The sequence below is a fragment of the Oreochromis aureus genome, linkage group 9, assembly GCF_013358895.1.
Source record: "Oreochromis aureus strain Israel breed Guangdong linkage group 9, ZZ_aureus, whole genome shotgun sequence".
Classification (NCBI taxonomy): Eukaryota; Metazoa; Chordata; class Actinopteri; order Cichliformes; family Cichlidae; genus Oreochromis; species Oreochromis aureus.
The window spans coordinates 7643273-7671040 of record NC_052950.1 but is presented as its reverse complement, the minus strand read 5'-3'; the positions used below and the strand labels follow the sequence as shown (position 1 = coordinate 7671040).

The 27768-nt window shown below is 38.7% G+C and overlaps 1 pseudogene; it reads right to left on the bottom strand.

The window, feature by feature from the left end:
* On the bottom strand, nt 1-27768 carry LOC116311271 (annotated as a pseudogene).

Here is a 27768-nt window from a genome sequence, read left to right as displayed (position 1 = left end):
TTAGGTTTCCTTGATCATGCCTAAAGTCTGAATGTCAGTCCTGTAGCTCTCCTGTAGTGACACATAACCATTAATGAATCCACTGGTCTGAAGTTTTGAACTTTATTTTGACTTTTATTATAATTCTGTCAGCTCAGTCAAGTCCCCTGCCACTCAAAAATGTTTTTGTTAATCTTATATCACTGGTTGTTTTACCTTCACTGTCTAGACTATTAGATGTGTAGCATTTAATAGAAAAACAGTATACTTGCATAATGAAATGAAATGAAATCAAACTTTAAATTAAACTTTTAAGTTGCCAAAAGACACCTTATCTGATTGTAATGTGAAAACTGGAAACATTCACCACACACTGGAAGAACTTTTCAATTAACTTTGCATATAAGCAGAATTAATTAAATAAAAACACAAAAGAGGGGGATTTCTTGCGACATAATCCCATCAGACAGGAGTTATTATTTAAAGCAGAGTATTTTAATATGTCTCAAAAATGTGTTTAGATGGGGATCAATAAAACTTCATGGGAAGACCGTATCCAACAATGAATCATCGTCTCTTAATACTTTGCAACTGCCTGCACTTACTAATTCAAGCAAAGACAGAAATTGTAAATTCCAGATCTGTGCTCCCCTTCCGGCAGTCATAGCTATTATACACAAACTGCTGACTCGTACTTCTGCTGTACTTGATGTCAGAAGCATGTCCGTCTGACAGACAATTTAACATCTTAATACATACTTAATCTGAACAATGAGTGTGTTTGTATCTTTATCTTTTCCTTTTCTTACATGTAAAGTGTCTTATTGTGTGCTCTGTTCAATCATGTCAAAGAAAGTCAATGAACAAAACTGCAAACGCAATGTCAAATACAATCCTGTCAAGCTACCACTGGAGAACATAATTAACAGGAGATGCACCAGGTTTTGTTTTCAGAGTAGCGCTGGTTGCTACACTTGCTGCACTACCCCCAAATCAGCTAATACCAGAGAGTGATGGCCTAGTCTCTACAGCAAGCCTGGACTATGAAGATTCTCCATCATCCAAGTTAGCTGATTGATGCTATAGTAGTGTTTGCTGATGGTAGATTCAAACACAGGTTGCTCTAACGTCCATGCTCCGTACAAGTTAATGAGAGACAGGCAAAGAAGCAAAAGTATTGCTTTTGATGTGGAATTGCTACTGACTCCATAAATTTATGTGCAATAGAAAATAAAGGGAAATGGTTAGCCTTCTCATTTCCTTTGCAGTATATGTTTTAAGACTTTTAATAGATGGTTAATTCAATATAAAATTACACTATTGTGTATGACTTGAGTATGACTTGACAACTTGTTGTCAATCCTAGGCCCCTCTTACCTCTGATGCATATTCCTGTGGGGTGCCAGTCCCTGGAATAAGCATTTTCTGAAGTGGAGACTTGAGCAGGGGTCCCAGCAGAGGGATACCCCCAGCCTTACGAATGGTTCATAATGCTAAAGCCCCACAACAGGCCACCTCTATATCCTCCTCCTGGTTGGGGGTCAGGTTGGCTAAATTAGGAAGGCAGTCCAGCAGCTTTACCTGATTGGAGATATAGACACCCTCAAACATACATGTAGATAAACACACAGATAAAGCTGTGTAAAATCTCTACATAGAAACTCAGTGAGACTGACATAAATTCAGGAACTAAACTGAAAAGTTTGCCTGCAAGATTTGGGTAATAATTGATGGTTCCAGATGGAAATAGCAAGTTTTTGGCCCTGATTACAGGTGTAATTAAAGTTCTATTACCACTGGGTCTGAGAGGATGAAAACACCAGAGATGCTAGGAGTGGAAAACTGTCAGGATAGATGTTGATGTTAGGTCTGAAAAGCCCAGTGTGACCATTTATGGCCATCATTCTGTGTTCTAATCCATAGTTCCTGGCCAGCAAGACAGACCAGGCAAAGCTATTACAGACTGCACAGTTCAAAGGTGGTCTTGTAGCATAGCGTGAAATTAATCTGCCTCCGTGAGCGACTTGCACATGAGAACATCCGATTTGGGGCTGAGGAAAATATACAAGGCATGGTGGCTTTAATCAAAGGTCCCTCCGTCAACAAACATGAATGCAGGTCAGAGGATGTAGGAGACATTCTATCTGGTACCCAGCACCCACTTTCTAATTTAAAAAAAATGGATGACCACTATCGGGCATTTACTGTGTGAAAAGGGAACATAATTCTTTGCTTCAAGGAAGCCAAAACAACAACAACATTTTTACACATTCAACTTTGTTAATATATGGATTTCATCAGAATAAAACACAAAGTTTCCAAGTTTTATGAAGTTAGTACAAAAAAGTACTACATCATTAACAAGCTGACATGTGTTTTCAAGGAAAATCTGCCACTGTTGGACATTTTTCATTATTACCAGTACAGAAAAATCAGGTTCAAATCTGCAGTGTTTTTTCCTGCTGCGGGATTGAAGAGCTTGAGCCATGTCACACACTTACATTTTACTGTGCTTACACTCACCAATTTATTGATACCACCATATAACCTGACATTTCTTCTTGCTCTTCAGAACTTGGCCACTTTAGCGATGGTCTCAGCAGCTAAGGCCTTCAGTTCCTTAACTGGTGAGTCCAGGATCTTCTCAATGCTCTGCACGTGTCTCATGTAAACAATAACCAGATGGATTTGTGAGTTGTGGTAAGAACCCATATAACCAGTTAAAAATTACATAATGATAAAGAAACTTATGCCTACAATTGGTCTCTAGTAGCCAAACATTCATTTCCACTAAAAGTAGATAAAATGTTTCAGTACAACCAAGTTGAAAAGCACCAACACACACATCTCATTAGGAATGCTATAGAATAATTGCTACCCCATTTTTTAGACAGCATGCTTTCTACCTTGCACTCATGTTTCTGAAACTAAAACACAAGCTGGCACACATGGCCAGCTCTGTTCATGCCAGCAGGCCATGCAGGTCCAACTTTGCCATGGCTACTCACTTTGCATTTGTGTTCATCTGTATCCAGCAAGTTAAGGAGGACATTAAGGCCACCTGTGTCCTGGATAGCCATTTGGCATGACTCCTGCATCAAGTTAAAGTCCATCATGGCACAAAGAGTGTGAACAGTGACAATCTGGTCACCATCCTGAAACAATAATTTCAAACACAATTGAATTTAAAAGTAGGAGAGGAGGAAATAACTGAACATTAAGAAAAGCCTCCCTCCATTCCCCCAAACTTCTCCTTCATCTTACACTCATTGTGTTGTTTCTCGTTATAATGCTACTCCTGCTGTTTTGTTTATGCCATGGTCTTGTACTGTATGTGTTTAGCGTTGTCGTGGTTAACACTGATGGAAAGAAATAATTTGCTAACAAAGAGCACTGTGTTCTGGTTTCATGCAAAAAAGGACAGTATTAACACTGAAACCCTGACACTAATTTTAAGTTAGAATTCAAAAGTTGTGTATTTTGTCAGTTGCTATATATACACATATCAATTTAGACCAGTGATTAGCAACTTAGTAACTACAACACTACTCAGTCAACAAGTGGTTTGAGGGAGGAAAGTCTGGTCTTTGATTTAAATTCAAGCCCCTCGATAAATATGGGGGAGGAAATGGAACTGATTAGATTTTATTGTCACTTAACTTCAATGTGTTCACAAAAAACAGAAAAAAAGAAAAAAGAAGAAGAAAGAAACAATACGGACTTAAAATAGTGCATGTGTGGTCAAATGCTGTCATGCGCCGCAGTTGCAGAACCTTAATTTTATTTTATTGTTTTTTCTTAAATTTAGAGTCCAAATACTTGTTTTTGTTGGTTTTTTCGTATACTCTTTACATAAATCCACATAATGTCCTAGCTGTGGATGGATGATGACAGCATTACAGCACTTGAAATACCAGCATTACAGTTCTTGCTTTGTGATGGTTAAATGCAGGCAGTGGTGGTGTTTTTGTTTTTTTATGACTGTATTTAGTCTGTATCACATGCAGTTATGTAACAAACTTTGTTCACATACAGTGTTTTCCATCATGAGAGTGAGCATTCACAGCACAAAATGCAAAACTCTTATTCAGCTTTGACATTCATTTCAATTCAGCTTTATTTATATATCATCAAATCACAACAACAGTTGCCTCAAGACGCTTTATATTTTAAGGTAAAGACCCTACAGCATGCAGAGAAAACCCCAGCAGTCAGATGACCCCCTATGGGGAAGCGCTTTGGCGAGAGTGGGAATAAACAATCCCTTTTAACCAAAAGAAACCTCTGACAGAATCAGGCTCAGGGAGGGTTAGGGTTGGGGGTCAGGTATGTCACTGAAACGTCCAGTCTAAAATATTCTGGCAAGTGAAGCATCAAATATTGCTCCCTTTATTGCACTGATTAAAACATGGCACTGATAGATTCTCCTATAGTAACTCCAAGGCTGCCTCTATGATTCCAAGGCAAACTTTGCACAAACAACTGTGAGCAAAAACAGGACATGAATCTATCATGTTCTGCTAACAGCTACCCATATATGTAGAAAACAGCCAGCGTGTTTTAAGCAGCTGTTGGAGGGGTTGGCTGATCTGGTTAGGCCTATAGCACGGTCTCAAGTAGTGTTTGATCATATCTCGCTCACAAAGCAGTACTCTGACACAGCAGGATAACAGGCACATGTGTTCCCCATATCATGACGCGAGCCTAAATGTGAACCATTTGCCCATTAACAGCAGTGGATCTACTGCTTCCTTTGTCTCCTTCACTCTCACTCTTCAAAGGGTTCGGCGGGCAAGTTTCGTACCTTGTAAAAACAACAAAAAAAGCTGTGTTTAGGAGTGATAGCTGGGAGAAAAACAGATCATGTGCTTTCAGTTTTGGTAGCTTTGGTCTTGAAGTATTGTCGACATTCTTTAAAATACTGACAACATCTGACAATCTTTTATGGTGAAAGATCTTTGACTTTCTCCAAGCGTGATACAGGCAGATGCTCAAGATGGAACGAATTCAACCACCATTTGACCTCAGAACAAGAAATTCAAAGTAGTTCCAGCAAGTTTAATATCTGTTTCATGAGGCCTGGTGAGTGTTTGCATGTTTGGAGGGGGCAAGGACAAGTGAGTCAACAATGTGTAACAACAGCCGTCATGCAAATTCTGCTACTTGGTTCACCACTAGGGTGCAAAGGTCTTTGAAAATCAAAGACTAGACACCATAGGTGAGTTGAGACCCCCTTTTTTTATCAGAGCACCCCTAAAGATAACTATTAAGAGTATTAACAATAGTTTATTTTAGTATTATTTTCTGGAATTATCTTCAAATGTTAGACTTTCCTAACTTTCCTATTGATGACAGTACAGGATAGATGTCATGTTACAGTCTCTCACACAAAGGTGTTGGTGTTTTAGCAGCGTCTTTTAGTAGCCTAATAACTATCGTTGCTGCTGCAGAAAGAAGATGCAGAGGTAATTTCATGACACACATCAGTGATGCTTATAAAGCTGTAGCTTCTGTTTTACCTACATTCATTGATTATGAGGATTTCACAAATGTAAGCAGTGTGTTGTCCTGTGGTCGACTGTGGATCCTCCACTTTCTCTTATAAAAATGATTATAACATTATATTTTTACTTATATTTTTACTAAACAGAGCATATTGATATGAATGCTATCATTTTATAGAATTCATACCACTCTGAACATGGTTCAAAGAGGCTGGCTGCCACTACACTGATGTGTCCGACTACAAATCTGTTCTCCACTCATGAAACTGGGGTACATGATGCTCTGTGCTGAGTCTGCATAATAATGGGAGGGTTTGTATGAATTCAAAAACAGTTTGTGTTGTGGAAGGTTGATGTCTATACTGAATAATGCTACTTTAAGTGCTTAATGATTTGGTGGACTGCCTCTATGTGATTACCAGACTGAAATAACATTGTGCATGTTTCTCATCTGCTTTGCCACAAATAGTTATTTAACTTCTTTAATGACTGAGCCTTTCAGTAAACACAAAATTGCAGTTTTTAAATGATGATTTCATTTATAAAGAGAAAAAAGCTATCCAAACCTACCTGACATTATGTGAAAAAGTAATTAACTCCTAATACTAATAAGTGGTTTTGCCACCCTTGGCAGTAAGAACTGCAATCAAACATTTGTGATAACTGGCAAACTGGCAAGTCTTTCACATCGCTGTGGAGGAATTTTGGCCCACTCTTCTTTGCAGACTTGATTTAATTCACTCATACTGTAGAGTTTTCAGGCATGAACGACCTGTTTAAGGTTATGCAAAGCATTTCAATTGGATTCAAGTCTGGACCGGACCACTCCAAAACCTTCAATTTGTGTTTTAAGCCATTCAGAGATGGACTTGCTGGTGTGTTTTGGATCATTGTTCTGCTGCATAACCCAAATTCTCTTGAGCTTCGAGACACAAACCGATGATCGAACGTTTTCCTTCATAATTTTCTGGTAGAGAGCAGAATTCATGGTTCCGTCAATACGGTCAAATTGTACAGGTCCTGAAGCAGCAAAGCAGCCCCAGACTATCATGCTACCATTTCCGTGTTTGAATGTTGGTATGATGTACTTTTTATCAAGTGCTGTTAGTTTTATGCCAGATGTAACTGGACATAAACTATTCAAAAAGTTCTGTCTGATCAGACCACAGAATATTTTCCCAGAAGTTTCACATGTTGTTCTGGGTTTTTTTTATAACCTCCTTGATGAGTCATCAATGCACTCTTACAGTAATGTTGTGTGAAATACTTTTTCAGATAGGCCTTGGTCACTTAAAACTTTTTTTCCCTTAATAAATTAAATCTTTATTTAAAAACTGTATTTTGTATTTAGACAGGTTACGTGTGTGTAATATGCAAATATGAAAACAAAAAAACAAAACAAAACTCAGAGAGCGGCAAACACTTTATCAAAGCATGAGATCATGTGAATTATTACTGATAGTATCCTTATTGTGAACTCTTTTGGCTACATTAATCATGGAAAAGAAAGATAACAGTGCCTTTTTTCAGTTTGCACAGCTCTTTGGTCAACCTGTGTTGTTTTTAAACGTGCTCAAAAATAAATGAACTTGCCTTGACATTGACTTGGTTAAAGCCATACAGTGAGGCTATGGAAAAATCATAAAAAAATCAAAATGCAAATAAATTCATGCTGCATATGCTGTACAGCTTGGTTAATGTATTAAAATACCAGGCACAGATACATGCCAACCACTTTTCTCCACATTAAGGACATCCTATTAAGCACACTTTGGATTTGTCACCATGTAATTAATAAGCTTCATTAATAATCATCCAGCAATAATTGACGACAGTCTTTTAAATGTCTGATGAAATTGCAGTCAAAAATGGGTTAAGAAGGGATTAAGCAGTATAGGATCCAATTGCATTCACAAGCTCCATTGGTGAACTTGACATCAGCCAAATAAAGATGCTTTACACATTTTTTCTCTTTCTTTACTGCAGATGTCTCAGCCTTGAGCTACTAAATAGCAGAAGCCTCCACAGTACTGAATGAAGGTCTTATTCTAGTCTGATTTCCTCTGGAGCAGCAGACTAGATACTGCAGACACAGATTGCCCTGCCTGTGGGGCTGCCACAAACGATTATTTTGATAGTCGACTAGTCACCAATTATTTTTGCGATTATTCGACTAATCAGATCATGCATCCATTGGACGTAAAACGTACAGCTTATTTCACCAGCATGCATCTGCTCTTATATAACTATCATTAGCTTACAGCTTTAAGTGTGTATGTGCTACCCAAAAATAAAGACAAGATGATAGTTTATTAAATTTTAATGACATTTGCAGATTCTTTCGGTGGAGTTTAATAAACTCAGCCGTCTGCTCCTTACTATCTAAAATATAACAGGACACCGGAGTATATTCTCGAGCATCTCACACTTCTGATAATCAGTTGTCTGCTTGACGTTTATTCAGCTGTATAACTTTAATCTCAGCCAAACCAATTTACTCAGGAACAAATAAAATACTAAAAAAAGCCAAACAGTATCATTTTTAAGTTATCTAAGTGACTTATATATCATGTTTAACCTGAGTAGCGAAAGACAGCGGTGGGTTTGAAAACGATTTGCCGGGAGTCCGGTGTTCTCACCGGCTCTAGTGAGCCTTCAAACCCGGCTAGCTATCGAGCTGGTGGGTAACAGACGTCTCCGAAAACGTTGGAGCGCTTTTGAAAATATGTGATGTCTTGATAAACTGAGCAGATATTTGAGGTTTACACAGCTACATTCTCGCCTGAAAATATGTTAAACGTTTATTTTGTGACCCAGAAAGAATAATAAGTGATATTAAAACTAACTAGCTGCCGCCATTGTTGAAAACTGAGCAGGGCCGCGCTATGAATTCTGGGACACAGCTTCTTCTTCTTCGGGGTTTAACTGCAGCTGGCATCCTTGTACATGCAGTGCTGCCATCTTCTGTTTCAGTCCGTCATTACACTCTTAAATCCTACTACTTAATCCTGCGTCTTTGGGATCTTACAAAGCTTCAAACAACGTGTCGACTATTAAATTAGTCGTCAACAATTTTAATAGTCGACGTAATCGTGACTAGTCAACTAATCGTGGCAGCCCTACCTGCCTGAGCCTCTCTTGGTCTATAAATCACAGCACTGAGTATGTGGGAGCTGGGATGGGGTTAACAGTGCTGTCAATGATGGCCTGTTGACCTCAGACATTTTGTGTGTGTGTGTGTGTGTGTGTGTGTGTGTGTGTGTGTGTGTGTGTGTGTGTGTGTGTGTGTGTGTGTATGGAGGGCTCAGTGGTGTATTTCTCTTTTTATGTGTGTTACCTGAACATCCTGTCAGCAGGGGTTAACATGCATATTAAGAATGGTGCTCAAATACATAGGAGTGTGTCAGCAATGCTGGATTGGGTGTTTCATAGCAATTATTGTAACACAAAATGATTCAGACTTGGCAGTTTCCATACTTCCATAGAGAGAACAAACCCAATCTCCATCTCTTTCATAGGAAGAGTACTAAAAGGACAGAATGATTGATTACATGTTGTTTCTTGACCCATATTTGATCTCCTGTAATATAAAACCTGATCACTTAATAGGGTTGGCAGTCATAAAATGAGCACAGTACATGTTGGGCAAAGACCTGAGTCTTTGGGTGGCAAAGACTCAGGTCTTTGCCCAGTTGAGCTGAACAGTTGCTTGACTCAAGAACCGATGCAATGTTTCTTGTAAAAATAAATCTCCACATTAGACTTGCTATAAATGCATTACAAGCACTAAAAGCAAAATAGTTTTAACTGAGTGCTGTAGTTATTAAAAGCAGCATCGAGAACAGATAATTATTCACAGTGCAACATAATTAACTCCAAATTCACTGCTGCTGAGAAAATGACGTGACATTGGGATTTTACACACTGGAGATGAATTTCAGTGCAGCCATTAGTAGGATGGCTGTCATTAGAGGAGCGCAGGCCAGTAGTACTGTGACTGCCCAGCAGAGGGGGAGAAACCATAATGAGGGCTGAACACAATGTTGTTTGTGTGTGTGTGTATGTGATGTGTTTAGAGCTAAGGAGAAAGCCTGCTCTAACAGTGACACCTTAGAAACTTTAAAAATCTGATGACAAAAAACATTTAGTTAAGAAAAAACGATAAAGCACATTTGCTTGTTTTAAAATGATTGATTTTAAAACAAGCAAATGTTTTAAAATGATTTATGATTTAATGATTTAAAATTTATTAAAATGTTTACAGCACATAATAATGAAAAGTTTATCTGTTAACTGGTAACATATTTTACATGAGACAAAATATTTGTAGCTGTGAGAATATGAAATTTGTTTTGTGTTTAGAAAGCCATATGTCTAACATAACTGATAGCAGCTAGTGTATTTGTATCTGTTTAACATTGCTTAGTCCCGATAAGTAAAGCAGCCCTTCTTTTGACTCCTTTGCACTTTTTCCATAGCCTGTGTGTTTATAACAATTTGCAGAATTCTTTTCCTAGCATGCACAGCCTTTATCAGCATAAACACATTAGGATACATGCAGGTTACAACTAATAAATAAGGAGTGTAAATTAAAATTTTCATCTATAGCACACTTACAAACATGTTACCGTAGCATAGCCACAGGTCACCGTTATGCAGGTACAAAAACAAACATGTTCTTACATAAATATCATTAAAACACAAACCAGAACATCCATGTGTCACTTTATGAACGTGTTAAACATCCTAGAGTACAAATGGCTGTCTATAGTGCGAAGGAGAAGGAGAAAAAAGATCTCCTCCTAAAATAAAACAGATATTTAACTTGGCTCATGGTAACTTTCAGCGTCTGATGGTAATGATATTATAAAATGACTACTGGACAAACCCCATAAATAACTGTGCTGTGTGGCGTCCAGACAGATAGAAAGCTGGGACATGTTGGTTACGGCATTGTTGCATTGTATTGAAGCAGGAACGCACACACAACCCTAAAGCTCGTGCCACAATCCCACTGAAAAGCACAAAATCTACAAACCAGAGAGTTTTTTGTTTTTCTTTTTTTAAATCTGAATTTCGTATCATTTACATCTTTTTTTCTTTTTTCTGGAACGGAGCAACAGCCTGCTTTTAGAGTGGGAATTTCCTTCCATTATATTCTGTTTAGCTAAGCTAAAAATATTCACCAGGGCTTGTACTTTATGGCAGTGTTTTCTATAAAAGTTTTACTTGCACTGTGAATGATCTTATTTAGCACCAAGCTATGGGCTTCGGAAGCCAAATCAGCAACATCAGGAAATCCCACACTGTGTAAAAATATGAAATCTAGACTAATGTTACACACTGAAATAACACTCATTTTCTTTCAACTGAAACAGCATTTGAGGTATTTTTACGGCTAAATACCAAAGGACAGGCATCCAGCAAAATAGGTTCCTTGAATATCATCTGTTTGAATGATGCTGTGCACATAAACAGATAACTGGGCCCACTGAGTGAGGCAAGGTAATCGCTCAAGTCAAGCGGTCAGAGGTATTCACAGCCAGTCTGAGCAATTGTCATTCTGTCCTCTTTTTCTTTTCTTTCCATGTTTTGACACATTAATATTCACCATATGCCCCGTCAGACCTATCACGAGTGCATTTCATTTTTATGCTTCTGCGGTGTGGGCAAACGATGCGTACAGCTGCTGCCGTCAGACAGCTCTTTCCCCCTGTGCACTTGGCTCGCATGTGCAACCAAACAGGCCTGTGTCAGAAACCAGGAATCCACGAGCCGAGTCTACCACTTCAATAAACATCTCCCTACAAAGCAATGTTTTAAATGGGAGCGACCTACACTTCATTTCATCTGACATCCCTTTTGTCGCTGAGTGTGCCTTGATGTGATTGAACAAAACAGACAGGTGGGATTATGTGAAAGGAAAATATCCCATTATAAGTTCTGGTGCGCATCCATGACTAAATATTATTTTCCTTGAAATGCAATTGTGGAGAGTTTGTGGAAATTTGTATGCCGATTCAGGTCAACATCAAGATTCTTGTAGAGACAGCAGGAAAAGATCTAGTCTGTGGCTGAGTTCAATTCACTATTTTTTGGATGAAATTCATGAGAGGAAGGAAACACTGTTGTGCAGAGTGAACTTCTCATACCTTGAGGTACTTGACCAGTTTCTGGACTTGCCAGTATTCAGAGGGCAGGTCTGTGTTAGTCTCTGGATGGCGATATGGCTGCTCCTCTTCCTCTTCACTTTCAGTGGAGCTCTCACTGAAAAGTTCCAGCTACTAAAGATTACAACACCAACCGTTTGGGATAAACAATAGAGATAAATAGAGGGATGTAATATAAGATCATGAAATCTCTTGTCTGGTGTTTTAAGCAGCAAGCTGGTTATCTCACACAAGAAGATCCATTAAAGACTTTGAAATTCAAGTCTTAACAGAATTTAAGTAGCAGGAAAATAAAATTGGAATCAATATCACGAGAGGAGTAGAGTCGGCATCATACAGAGTCAAAGTTCTTGCTTGACTACTGATGCAAACAGAAATGCAGATGGTGTTTTAAAGCTGAATGGGCCACTTGGATGAATGTATCATGAAAATAGGGCACTGTAGAGCAATGAAATCTGGTACACATTCAAATGGGCCCACTGAGAGGCAGTTCCCAGGTACATGCAAATAGCATTTCCAGGGGAGCGTATTATCAGACGGGGCTAGCTGATAGATGGGGGTGTTTTCCACTACACAGAATGATAAACACTGAACAAGACCTTCCTGTAGCTGTCAGACCTACACTGATGTGAGGTGATGAGTGTGACTGAGTGAATGCACCCCGGAGTCTTTATTGCATGTATAGAAAATGATGATCAGCAAAGATTGCTGTCAATGACTTAATGATTTATTACATTTGCAGTTTGTATACAGACAACATTAAAGTATGGCGATGGCTTAGGTGCTGTACCTGCCAAGAGCCAAACAAGGAAAAACCTTTTACTTAGCTTCTTGTTCAGAACAATTTTAGCAGCTGACAGTTTTGAAAGCAGAAGTCACTAATAGTGAAAAACATCAGGTTAATTCAGTTTTGGCTTTGGGGGGGGGGGGATTATGAGTATATAACAAACTGTGTCAATATTAAAACAGCAAACCGATGGTTAATAAGTCAAAATTCTTTAACTTAGACCACATGTAATGTTAATGCATTTAAGTGTAGAATGAAGTCACAATAAAAATTCAGCCAAAAAACCTCATCTTTACCAATTTGGGCCAAGCTTTAGTTAGTGTTTTAACTGACTGGAATGTTTTCATATACAGAGGAGTTCATGGCCAACTTAATGACTGCAAGTTGTCCAAGTCCTGTGGCTACAAAACAAGCCCAAGCCATCATAACTACCACCAGAGTGTTTGATAGTTTGTTCTGATATGCTTTCCTTGTTTTTCTCCAACTGTGGTGCTGTGCTTTATGGGCAGACATTACCTGTTCGATCTTTTCTGTCCCAGAAATTTGGCAGTTTGTTCATATGCAATTTTTGCAAAGTAAACTATGTTTCTATGTTATTTTAGAGAGAAATGCCCTTCTCTTGGAGCCTTCCAAAGAAACAATATTTGTTCTTTGTTCTGTCATGAAATGTTACATTTGACATGTTATCTAAGACCTGCAGAGTCAAGATGTAGCTCTTGGGTAGTCACCTGCTGTTGTTGTTGCATTTTTAAGGATGGCAGTCTGGTTTCTTACTTGGTAAGTCACTTTGCATTAGGCAATTATAAGATAGCTGTGCTGTTCATCGGTCACTTTATAACTTCATTCGTGTAATTACCCTCAATCAGAAATTACATGTGTTATTCCTTTTTGTTACCATGGCAACAGGTGTACTTACATTTGCTTCATGTTGTTGCCTGTACTTTCAAAGTAACCTCTGACCTATTCGGTTTTAATTAGACGTACAATCAGATCTGCTACGGTTCTAACCTTTACTGAGTTTAATTTACCCCAGCTGCAGAGCAAAAACGAATCCTTATAGGTACCGAAAAAAGGACGTTTCTGGGAGGACAGGTGTCCAAGTAAAGAAGATGCAGAAAACTCTGCTTTCATTTTGGTCATGGCTTTTCTGCCTCAGAATGTTCTTCTGCTCTCCAGAACTCTTAAGGCATTTAGTTTCCTTTGTTTTACTGTAATGCTCTAAAATAAGAGACATTATGGCTGCTTCTATTTTAAAAATGGTTAGTTTTCTAACATAATCTTTATTTAACAATTCAAAAAACAACTCAGCAGATTTTTTTTTAGCCAGTGAGACACGTTTATCTTGGTTGTATTTTCAAAGTAATCTCTAAGCTCTTTGTTTTTAATTAGACATACAATCAGATTCCTTGCACTTCTAACCTCTACTGAGTTTAATTTACCCCAGCTGCAGTGCAAGAAGGAACCTTTATAGGTTCTGACAAAAGAGAACTATCTAACCGTGTCTGGGAGGACGTGTCCAGGTGAAGAAGATGCAGAGAATTTTGTTTTCATCTTGCTCTTGGCCCCTTGTCCTAGACTCTTTCATCCTCTTCAGAACTCTTACGGCCTTTATTTTCCTCTGTTTTACTGTAATGATGTGAAATAAGAGTCATTATGCCTGCTTCTATTTTGAAAATTGTTATTTTTCTAACATAATCATTATTTAACAATTCGAGACAGGGCTCAGCAGACTTTTTCTTTTTCTTTTTTTTAGCAATTGAGATACTTTTATCTTGAGCCAGTTTCTCCTCAAATGGGTACAGTTATCACAAGGTACAGCTGCAACAGCTCAGCCCTTGCTAGATCTATTTATCAATCAAAGACCATATGTGATAGATCTTTTGGGGATTTTTTTTCTCATACTTTTTCCCAAGTTTTGCATCTGTAATTGAGCAGAAAGGGTTTCCATTATATGGAGAATTTATTAACTCTGACTATTGTGTAATGAGGAATATTTGCACTTGCCCTTAAATTTATAAACCATATAACCATCTCTTTATAATGTGTGACTGCTGGCAGATGCACTTAGCACATGTGTTGAAGGCCTGGCATCACAGTCATCTAAAGTTCATCTGCTATTCAAGAAGAATCTCTGCAATGCAACAAAAATTCAGGACACTTCTTACGTGAGGAATTATCGCATACCCACATGTAGACAAGACACAAAGTCCACTCCATCGTGGACATGGTTCATATATCTTCTTGCGGTCTACCCTGTAGAGTGTAGGCTGTAGTTTCTCATGCACATTCTTTTCCTGTTGCTCGTAAGACCTCTGGGGTTGGCCTTGTTCCTCTCCATCAACCGATTCCACATGCTGAATCTTTTGTGTTGATAGTTCTTGAACTGCAGAATCCTGCTGGTAAGGGGGAAAGCCAGAAGCTGAAGACTGAGTGTAAATACCTCTTCAAATTTGCAACAGAATGAGCAAAATCTGATTGTGAAGTGCTTTGTAATCTGGCTGTAAATTTGTCAAGTTTATGCTTATTAAAACAAAAATAGCTATTATGATTAATCTGTTTCGCATTTATTTCACTTCTTATCAGTCAATGTGGTGTATTTTCCACTTACTCTTTTCAATGATTTGTCTCTTCTCATTATTGGAGAGTCATCGCATATCTATGTGTGACAAAGAATTGCTCATGCTACTCAGAAGGCGAATACTGGAAAACCCTATATGTGGCAAATAAAAACATGAAATTCACATAAAAGCCCCTTCTCAATCCTATGCAGACTTGAAAAACTCTTTATTTTTTCAACATTATTCTTTATTGAGGTACTGAAATAAAATAACAAACTGCCATTGCTTTGCACAGAAGAGGTCTCTCTTGGTTAAATGGCTGAACAATGTCAAGAAGTTTATTGTTTCTCGACATTCACCTAAAACCTTACAGCTTGGCTCAGGCTAAGTAACGCCTTTGTGTCACTGTTATTCAGGTAAAGTTTTCAAGGTCTTTATACCAAACTTTACAACCTACACACAAACGCCAGTAAGACACATATGAAAGGTTTGCAGGCATGAGAGTTTTTAATCACAGACACCTGCTTTTGCAGAAATAGCTCAGTCTGTCATTGGCTGTTAGGAGCTCGAGATTTTTAAGGGCAGGGGAAAAGAATTAAGACGTATTTCTTTGGGTTGTGTTCATGCACAAACTGGAGCCAAGTTTGCCTGATCACTTTTCCAAAGACTTGTTTTTCATAAAACACAATGTGACCTGCTATTGGAAACATAAGTCAATACACCCGACCACAGACCCACATCCTGACTTTATTAGACTAACCAACTTTCTTTAATTCCATTATATGTGAGATGGACAAAGTCCATTTGCTTACGCAGAAGGGAACACTCAACATTTCTTAACATGCTGCAGTAAAAAAAAAAAACCCAAAAACCTTAAACCAGTACAGGTCCAAAGACAAATGCTATGCTAAGCAGGGCTGACGCCTGAAATCTGAAGTTAAAAAAATATTTTTATAGCATGTAACATTACACCATTAGGACATTTCAAGTTTCTTCATTTGTCGTTTTCATAAAGCAATCGACTACTAAAACCTAAACCCCAAATGTTTACATGTGTTTGGGGCAGATTTGTATCTAATTACTTTATCCATACTGATGGAAAATCAGCAGGGCAACAAATTGTGAAGCCAGTGGCCATAAAACATCTGTCAGTGTCAGAATTCCAGCAGCTGCTAGTGAATGGTTATGGCAGTGAGGCAGTCTGTATTAATTTCAGGATGTGAATAACAAAAACAATTGACAACCCAGGGATTTTGTGTTTTTCAGTAAGCATCTTGTGCATGCATACACACAGCATGTCCAATTTCCAATCATGCTGTGATGTCAAAATGAATCCGCAACACTGAACAGAGGAGGCTAGTCTGCTTCCTCCCTGCGTTGCAGCCACCGTCTCCGTTGGCTGCCGCAGCTCATTTGATTGAGCCTGTCCAATCTAATAGAACTGTTAAAAAAGACCTGCTTCCTCAGACTGAAAATGAGCAGATATGTTTGGAGATTAGGTGTTGTTATCTTTGGCTATCGTCTTTTGGGTTTCGGCTCTGTACTGCAATCAGGGAACTGAGGCGGAGCAGTGGAAGACTGTGTTCCTGACAGACTCTGTTGCTGTTGCTTTCTCAAATTAAAACTGCAATGGGCCAGACTGACAATAAGGACTACAATTATTCAGTATCTTGTATGGATGATATAGATTTGATTGATGTCGTCAGCAATAAATCAAATGGATTTCAACGTGATGCATTTTAGTTGCATCACATGAAAAGGATTAGCTGAAGCAGAGGCAGAGAGATCTAGACAAAAGTTACAGGACACTGCATGCTGCACATATCAAAGGAGTTAAAGAATCCAAGAGAAAAAAGACCTTGACAGTGATTTGTGCCTCCACACACTCATTCACAGCTATTTATACGGCTGTTGTCCATCATTTTTAGACCGTTCAGACTAAAGGCATCATTCTTCACAGAGCACTCATAAAACATAAAAGCCTGAATATATGTATATAACTTTCTTTGTTATAGATTTTTTTCTTTCACACAGTTCAGCCTCATACTTCTTATTGGTTTATTGTAGTCATCATAAACCCTATGATGGGTTTCGTAGAACACTTCAGATCTTTACGTCGCCTACTGTATTTAAACATACAGACATCACCGCTATGCCACAAATATGAAGAAACGACTTTTCTACGATGAAGGCAAAGCTATAAAGACAAGACTAAAACTATCTAAATGATCGATATTTTAGGTCTTACCTAATACGTGTTTAAATCATATATTTATTTTAACACAAAAGGAAGTATGACTGTTCAGAAAAGTGACTGGTACACTGAATATATAGTGCTTTTCTTAAAGGCAAAAATATGGTGGCCCTGAGAGGCCAAACGGACTGCAACTTAAGAAAACACCAGCAATAAGAAAAATGCTGCAAAAGCACACCAAACACAATGGAAATAGGAAAAAACAAAACAGAAATAGGAAAAAACAGATTTCCAAAAGCACAAGGGAAGTGTTTCTGGGGAAACAATAACCCGACGGACCAGTTGCAGGAACCAAAATATGCTAAGAATGCGCTGGGAGACACTTAAAAGAAGTGAAGGTTTATCGGTTTTGTGAGGAAAGAAAAGATGAGAGGTAAGTGTGTTAGCCTAACTATTAGCCTAAAAATCCATCATCAGTATTATATGAATCATGATAAAACACACCTACCATGTTTTGGGTTCCTGTAACTGGTCCGTCGGGTTATTGTCTCCCCTGAAACACTTCCCTTGTGCTTTTGGAAATCTGTCTTTTCCTATTTCTGTTTTCTTTTTTCCTATTTCTGTTATGTTTTGTGTGCTTTTGCGGCGTTTTTCTTATTGCTGGTGTTCTCTTGAGTTGCAGTCTGTTTGGCCTCTCAGGGCCACCGTACAAAAAATGCACTTCTGCCCAAAAAAAAAAAAAAATCACACTTTGATAATGAGCTAAAATAGCTGAGGGAACACCACGCTGCTGTTAACTGAGAGTAAGTGCAGATCCTAGACTGGTTAGCAAACTCTGGTTTTGAGACCTCAGAGAGGAATAAAGCATTTTCACATCACTGTCTTTGTGACTTCAAAAAACTGAATGTGGCAAATCCCGGTGGAATGTGACAAGCGAAGGGACACTGAAGGCTCATGCCGTAACCGCCCAAACGCACTGTAGTCATATCCAAAAGCATACCCTGCTTTCTCATCTATTTGGATTCTAACAATAATTGTAATTTACAAAATGAACATCATATTTTATTCAGTAAGAGGTGAAACTACCAGTTAACACCATAAATACATCAGGAAAGTGTTCGGTGAGGTCATAAATCGAGAAAGGAAAAGAATGTTTTCCCATAGATTTCCTGGCTTTTAGAGGAGCTGCCTCCTGCTGGCCGCTAGAAACAATGCAGATCTAAGACACTTCCACATTAGATCACTTTTTTCAAACTTGTGTTTAAAACTGTCCATTTTTGGGATACTGCGCCAATGTAGCCTAAAAAATATACAAACATGAACAGCTCTTTAATGGTAATGGCAATGCAGTGTATAAGTGTATTATTCCACTGCTAATATTTACAGTTACGATAAGAGCAACAGAGCTGCTGCTGGAAATTTAAAGAATTTTGCAGGTGTTTGTTCTTGAAACAAAGTACTGATAAAGAGAAGGATTTTGACCTGGATATGATGCAAGATGAAAACCAAAGAGAATGAGAAAGTGAGCTTAGCCTGATGGGACTTTGTTCCAGTCCAACAAATAGATCTTTTCACTGGATAAATAAAAGCCTGAAGGTTCTGATAAGCTTTGCCTTCTTTCGCCATAGTTTGTGTTTTTCTTCATCTCCTTGTTCTCCTTATTTCCCCTCACAGTTTCACAGCAGATGGTTGCCCCGGGTGTGGTTTTGTCTCTTCCTGTTAAACGGTAGTTCTTTTGCCCCACTATCACCAACTTCTTGTTTATGGGGGATTTTTTGATTGTTGGACTTTTCTCTCTAGTATTGTAGGCTTTTTGTCATAAATATAATGTACCTTGAAAAGCCTGTTGTTAGTTTTACATAAATAATATTGAACAGAATTGTGCTAAAGTCAGTGCAGATATTTGGATTATCCATATGAATACCATGAATGTCTGCAAAGTGTTTTGAGGGAATCTGTCCAACAGTTGTTGGGAAATTTAGATAGAGGTGGTGGACAACAAACATCCACCACATCCGCAGAGCCATTCTGCCAGTGTGTAGTACTTCTATGAAATAATACTAATATTAGTATTAATGACTGGTAATGACAGTTCGAAGCATGAGATGTAAAGCAAACATCCAAATAAATTCCGACATTAAAAATTAAAAATTATTCAAAGAAACATTTTGTTTTGTTAAAATGACTTCAGCTTTCATCTCAAATGTAGTTTATATGTATCACAGTGCTGCAAAACCACATTATAAATACATTTACATGTCAGTTCTGGTTGATCTTTGTAAATCCTATTACTCATGCTGATCTACTTTTGATTCTTGCTTTGAAAAGCTGTGCAAATACTATTGTTCTTAATCACACTCATACTTTATTTGGATAAGAATGACAGCCAACAAACAAAAAACTAGACAATGATGAAATACCTCGAACCGACCTGATATCCATGCAAAGCAGACAGTAAGCTGTAAGTGCTTTTCAAAAGACCTGATGAGCTTGTGATGATGCCGCATTTTCCAACAAATATCAGCTCGAGTAAGAAAAAAATATGTTTTTAAATGATTAACAGATTTTCGAGAGCAGATGGAGTCCATTATTGAGGCGATTTGTTATGTCGTCAAATTTCTAAAGCAGGAAATAGCACTACTGAATAAATCACACAGATTTCAATGTCTGGAAATGAGCAAGTGTTGGTGTGTGTGTGTGCGTGAGTGTGAGTGTGAAGGGGGTAGGTGGTGGGAGGGATGTGGCTCTGCTGTTTTGATGGTGGAACAGGGAGGAGGTCAATTCAGAAATTTTTCAACACAGTGACAACCAGACACTAGCTCACTAGCGTGGAAGAGCACAGACGCTGATTACACAATCCGAACTCTGTTTACGAATATGAGTCACACAGCATCAGAAATCAAATCAAAGTATTAGAGAGAAGGAGCTTGTTCACAAGACAAAGAGGCGTTTCAGCACCCACACATTTTTGCTTCGAGAGTTATAATTCACAGCTAAAATAAAAAGACAAGCCTTAATGTGTTGATGTTAATTGCTTATATTCCACTCCACCTGGTTGTTTATGTTCTCAGCAAAGTGTGGAGATCTGCTCTTCAGAAGTGTTACCAGGTCTTTGTAAGTATCACTTGTTCACTCATATCCATGCTCCTGCCCCTCCTGTTTTATGCCCTTTGAAAACAAAGTGAAAAACAGCTTCATTAATTCTAAAAACCACAATTTTAATGTGGCCCACATGTCAGCTGGAATAGCTAAGGCTAGAAGCTCCAAGTATCTGAAAGCAGAGGAAGTGTAAAATCATACAAGTTGCTGAATTCGGTTAAGATAAAGCTCCTCTTTGAGGTTTCATTTGCATCAATGTCACCCTTTCGGTTTCAGGGTGGACTTTTTTCAACTTGTGTGAACCATTTTCAGTTGAAGAAACAGTAATAGGAGTCTTAAAGCTTGTCAGCTAAGTCACTGGCGGAGTGAAAGGTGTTGTGGCATGTAAAATCCTCTCTTAGAAAAGAGTGCAAAGCATGCAAGAAGCTCTCTTTACAATAGCGGGATAAGAGGGAGTTGCATTGTGGGAGGCCGATAAGTCAATATTTTCACCAGACGGGGTACTGTGCAAGACTCCTGTGTGCAAGAGTCTCCAATTTCTTCATATTTTGCTAGGACATAGGAAATCTATGTAACTTGTGCAAACATACATGGAAGTACAATATTTAAGATGTCGATACACTCACTTTTATACCTCTCTGCGTCCATAATGACATCTCTCATCTTCCAAAGTTTTCTGAATGTGGTGTTTTGAGCTGCCTACCAATACACAAAACAAAACACAAACATGGTCAGGTATAAGAACTGGACTAAAAATGACTGAAGAAGCAGCCAATGTCCAAATAAAACTTTTAACACTAGATTTACTAAACCTGCGCAAATTTGCTTAACTTCCCTAATTCCAACACCCCCTAGAATTACTGGCTTTTTTATTTTCTGGTGCAAGTCCCGAGGTGTTAATCACCCCTGCTGAGATTTTCACAGGTCGTCAGCTCGTTTCTCCTCCAGCTTTTGTTGTGCAAACCACCCATTATCCTTGAGGCCTGGCACATTTGCATTTGCTCACTCAGAGTTGCTCAGATCCAAGTCAGGCCAAACCTCTGTGTTACAACTTTCAGAAATGCCTGCCGTATCCGTATTCTGTCTTAATCAGTTCTTACAGAATAGCCTTGTCTGAAGATACAGCATAGCACAGTGCTTCATAGCTGATTATAGTTTTGCACTTTGCAAAAGAGCACTGTGCTTTATTTCAATATGCTGCCTCTTCCAGCTGGAACAATGTACAGAGGGACTTAAAAATGTCAGAAGAGATTACTGGTGGTGTCAGTTTTTAATGGTGTGGAAAATAGCACTTGTGCTGAATGCATCTGCTTCTTTATTGTCTTTGCTTTGTTCTGGTAGTTTTAGAAACTGCTTATGCATCCCAACTTAATATTGTCTAAGCTCTTTTGCTATGTGTAACACACATTGTTTGATTTATTGCTATAATAATGTTCTTTCTGAAGTCTTGTCTTAAACTCACAAAAATATTTCTGCTTAGAATAAAGAAAAATCTAATAATAGTACAGTGTTAAAGTTTGTGGACAATTTCTGTTTAAAACTTGTTTACAACTCAATCACAGAATTTTTACTTGACTTCTAAAAAGAGTTAAATAGAAGCCAGCTGAAGAACTGAGACATTTTATAAATACCATTTTTTAAAATCCAGGAAAACGATCCAATGTTTGCAAAAGGAAACTGTATGTTAGCAACAAATTTAAAGATAAAATTTGAATTATCAATTGCAATAAATGGGATGACAAACAGGTGTCAGTGATCACCCTGTTTTGATGATGACAGTCTGTGTATGAATGGAAGAAACCGAAGCCCATCTTCTATTGAACAGAAGTGGTTAACAGACCAAGGTTATTTAAACAGTGGGGTTTTTGGTAGACTGGGAGGTAAAAATGGAAGCCAGAGTAACTTCTAAATGGCTAAAGATCTCTTTAACTCTGGCCAGTGTCCATGTGTCCATAATCAGGAGAATACTAAACAACAATGGTTTGTATTTCGTGACCACAAAAAGAAAGCGACTTCTCCCCTACGAGAAAAATGCTGCTTAACTGTAGTTTCTGAAAGGTCACATGGGCAAGCCAGAAGACATCTGGAACAATGCAAAGCCAAAATAGATCTTGCTGGTTTAAATGAAAATCATTCTGTTCCATGAAAGGAAAACACTGCATTGCAATGAATGACTTTCACTGTAACTGTGAAATATGGTGGAAGTATCAAAGTTTGGATCTTCTGAATTGCATCAAGGATTTCTAATGGAAAATTTTAAGACAGTTCTCCTTGAATTACACATAAAGAGAAAGTGGGTCAAGCATCTAGGCACCAATCCCATCTTGCCAGTGAATAGTCAAAGAAGGATGAAGATAATGTTTTGGTTTTGTTAAGTCAAAGTATTGATCTTAAACCAACAGAAATGATGTGGAAACACCCCCACCCAGCACCACCACCCACTCAGCATCCTGGAATTACAGCTGCACTTTCATTCCTCCAAGCTGATGTGAAAGACTGACCAACAGTCACTGAAGGCACATAATTTAAAGATTTTTGTGTTATTTGTGTAATATGTTCCCTTACTTTATGGCTTTGTATGAAAATGTGACTATGCTGTAGGTTTGGATAGAAATATAAAAGATCAAAATGTGGATCACAATGCCTTTAATCCTAGTTTTAGCACATTGAGACAAACCCCAGCTGTGCTGCAGGTGATGTGGAGGGTCCCACTGTCATAGGGCTCAATCACAAGGTAGCAAATCTCACCCTGCACCTTCTCTTGATAGTGCACCACAGCCATTTGAAAATTTAAAGTCTAAGCCTCCCACGCCCACCGAAAAAAATGAAATAAATAAATGAATAAAAATAAACAAAAAAAGAACTCTTAAAAATGATTAAGGTATGAAGTGCAGCATGATATCATTTCACAACAGGTTCATCCCCATAGAAGGAAAAAAAAGCAAACGGTGAAATCATCACGTGTTTGGTCTGCTAAAGAGGACATAATATTCTAAAGAGAACAGCATGAACCCAAGATTGAGCCATGGTTTTACTTGTAATATAAATCATTCTCTAAAAAACTAAGCCATGTGACAACATCATCTTTCAAAGCTGGTTTGGAGAGTACTTTTTTTTTAGAAGTAGAAGGTGTCAATTTAACCAGAGAACACAGGACATAGACTACATTTATCACTTGGTGTGTGATAAATACTGCTGAATACTTTTATGGGCATGATAAATTTGCTGCAATGAAGCAAATAGCATGACTGAAAAATGACTTGTGAAACTGGAATCTGACAGATACATCTATATTGCCAAAAGTATTCACTTGTTTGCCTTCACATGCATATGAAGTTGAGTGACCTCTCATTCTTAATTCATATGGTTTAATATGATATCCGTCCACTCTTTGCAGCAATAACAGATTCAGTTCTTCTGAGAAGGCTTTCCACAAAGCTTAGGAGTTATTATGAGAATTTCTGACCATTCTTCAAGAAGTGTATTTGTGAGATCAGACATTGATTGCTTGGCTGAGAGTTTTTGCTCTAATTCATTCCAAAGGTGTTCTGTCAGATTGAGGTCAGGACTCTGTGCAGGCCAGTCAAGTTCTTCCACACCAAACTCGCTCATCCATGTCTTTATGGACCTTGCTTTGTGCACAGGTACACAGCCATGTTGGAACTGGAATGGGCCAACCCCAAACTGTACCCACAAAATTGGGAGCATGAAATTGTCCAAAATGTTTTGGTATACTGAAGCATAAGAGTTCCTTTTATAATCCTCCCTTCCCCCAAACTTTACACTTGGCACAGTTAAGTCAAGTACCAATCTCCCGGTGACCGCTGAACCCAGACTTATCTATCAAACTGCCAGACAAAGAAATGTGATTTTTCATGCCAGATATTGCACCTCCACTGTTCTAGAGTCCAGCGGGGAAGTTCTTTACACCACTGCATCAACATATGCTTGGATGCATCTGTTCAGCCATAGAAACCCATTCCATGTCGTTCTCTATGCACTGTTCTTTAAGTAATTGGAAGGCCACATAAGATTTTGGAGGTCTTTAGTGACTGACTCTGGAGAAAGTTGGTGACGTTTGCGCCAAGGGCGTAGATTTGGTTTTGGCATTGGTGGGGATGGATAATTCACCCACCAAACCCTGCCCTGTTTCTTTTTTTTCCCCTTTTTGTCTTTGCTAAAGATAAAAAAAAAGATTAAAAAAAGGAGAAATATACTTGCCTACATTAACCACCAAGTCACCATCCAAATTCACCTGTGATCTTGTATCACCATTACTCTCTGAGCTTTGTGTTGGTTCTTCTGTCACCTGACAAATAGGACATACATGACAATAAGAATAAAATGTGTAGCTGCTTCAGTGTTTCTGTCAGTTTGTGCAGATCTTGACTCATCAGTAATGTTTGTAGGGTGAGTGCATTTTTAAAACAATTTGTGCAAACTGCACTACAGGGTGAAATATTTGCAAAATCATGACTACCTCATGATATTTTGCCTCAAAATTAACCCTATGAATATGTCAGTGCCATTAGGATGAAATTATTGTGTCACCAACATTTTAACGTTAGGCATATAATTGTAACAGCCTCTGTAAACTAATATCCTGGCTTGCTCGAGGCCGCCGTTTTCTCTGACAGTTTCAATCAAAATTAGAAATGCTACTCTGAGACTGAGATAACTAACAGTGCTGCCTGTTGTGCAGTTAGTTTCCAAAACACGTTATTCGTGGTTACAGACAATTTTAGACTGATGTGGGCCAAAGCCTAGCATAGCCTGTAACGTTATTATGACGGACACATTTTATGAGTGAACTTGACTTTAACTGACTTGCAGGTTTCTTTGAAAAATATTTTTTTATATTCAGGTTCTTCCTTTTTGCTGCCATCCTCCTCTCCTCCTTGCAGGTCCTCGCAGCGCAGGCTTGGCGCTGCTAAAACTAAACAGAGCTCCCTGAAAGGCTCAGCCAATCACATTGGCCATATTTGTCACATGACATAGGACTCCAGTAGAGAAAGTAATTTAACTCTTTCTTCACCGCTGGGTGAATGAGATGTTGACAGATCGTTTTTTTTTCTTTCTATCGGGTTTGTTTTTCTTTACTCGCAGAGATCAAATTATTGGTGGGGACAATTCAATAATCGCTGGATATTGGTGGGGACATGTCCCTTCCATCCATGCCAAATCTACGCCCTTGCTTTGCGCATTATGTGCCTCAGCATTCTCTGACCATACTCTGTGATTTTACATGCCCTACCACTTCACGGGTGAGTAGTTGTCATTCCCAATCGCTTCCAGTTTGTTATAATACCAATCACAGTTGACTATGTACATATAGCATCCAGTAGCACGCTGGAACAGACTGAGCTCCTGAGAGCAATACATTCTTTCTGCATCCCTATGTGCTTGATTCTTACCCTTCAGCTGTAAAACCCAGAGGGGAAAAAAACAGAGAGGTATTGTCATCACCCCATCAGACCAGTGGGTGGGCTAAGCAGACACCCAACTTTGTGGATGTGATAACTCGAGAACGAAGCCGTGTAGGTGTTTGAAATTGATACCATAAATGTATCTATTAAAAAATCTTGGATGATGCTAATAGAAGTATGAAATGTAATGAATTGATATAATGAAAAACTGAATAAATTAGAGGATCCAGAAATCCTACCAGTGGCTGGACAGAGCCAGACTGAAAGACCGCACAGAGGCAAAGCTAGGCAAGTGGCTCCAGCAAGAACAACATCTGAGATCTCTCTCCAGAAGAGCGCAGTCCTAGGAACAGCAAAGAGCAACCTCAAGCTCCTAGGCCACTGGTAGAGGACCCGAGCTTGATGCCCACAGGGGTGAGAGGGGAATTTATATATATATATATATATATATTTTTTTTTTTTTAATTTACTGTTTCACCAAAATCTGTTTGATCGCTATTTTTTATAAAAGTTGTTTCATAAAAGTTGTTTTATATGAGCTTTTTTACACATTCTGTGTTACGTCCCCCCCACCATGGTGGAGGCAAAGGTAGGAAGGAGACAGCAACACCGGACAACTACAATCAATGAAGGAGGAGGACAACAGGACAGTTAAGAATCAGGCAGGATTTATTGGTTGCTTGCCTTGATGGTCAAACTTAACAAAAGAAAAAGGTGGGGGAGGAGGACTGGGCGGTTGAGCCAAATCAAAGAAATTAATAAAATAAGTGACTACTGAATACAAATAAATATCAAATATTTCTTTAAGAAGCTTTTCAAGGATCTGTTTGTCCACGTTTGGAACAACAGAAACAGTTTGACCTTGACCCCCTAGTCGTTGGCTAGGCCGTCCTCCTTTCTGTCTACCACACTTACTGCATCAGCATGGGCTTCTCTCTCCAGGCCAGAGGCAAAGCTCCTACCAAGAATCCTAACCACAGGCTCTCTGTTTTCTGACAACACAAGAGGTGAGTTGGATTCATTTTAATCTATCAAAACAGCTGGTCTTGAATGTACTCTGTTTTTTCTTACAAGCTAAGCTAATATTATCTCTCCATAACAAATCCACTGGCAGTATGAAATAAGTATTACTGTACTCATCATGTGTCCATCTGTCAAAGAAATATATATTACTTTATCTCTTGTTGGCAGTGGCCCTAAAGTAAATGCATATCTGTAAAGAATTACCAATGGCAGCATAATTGGATGGCTGTACAGAGTAACAAGGAGGACAAACAAATTAAGTCTGTGGGTTATGGAGGAATGCTGGTGGCTGGACTGCTTGGGATGCAAATTGGACTCAAATTTACCTTCTAGACATGCCCAAACCTCCGCCAGCTTCTTATCATGTGCCAGATGAAGCAGTTTAGAGAGCTGGCTGAAGCTGCGTACATAAACAGTCGGTGGAGAGAGCTGCAACAGTGGATGGCCCTCACTATCTCTTCGTGGGACTGAACATCTGAGTCACTGAGTAGGAAAAAAAACAAAACAGAAACTTTAATTGCCTGAAATGGTTAATGGAGATCTGAGTCTTTGTTTTTATACATTTCAGGTCCATACTATGAGACACAAAGGAAACCACACACTTAAAGTAGAGCAGACATTCTGATGAAATACAGTGGAACGTTCTCAATCTTACTGAAGCTGAAAAACAAATTAATTACGGTCCACATACAGCTTTGAGTATGTCTAAGGTAAAATACATTTGGACACCATGGTGACAGCATATCCTGCACAGACACATAATACTGAGAGCCAGCCAGCTGCCTGCCTCATGATTAGACCAACCTGATGTCGTAGTCTGTTTTGAAATCAGATGCCACTAAAGTGGTACTCCACTGGAGGGGCTCCTCAAACACATGTTCAGCTTCCTGTGGGTGTTGGGAACTAAAGTGCTCCACAAAGTGCAGGATTTCTTTCAACAAGGACTCATTCATTGGAGTGAATGCCAGTTTGCCAGTACTAGAGCTGACCATGGTCCACTGGGCAGCCCTGGTCAATGATATCCCCAT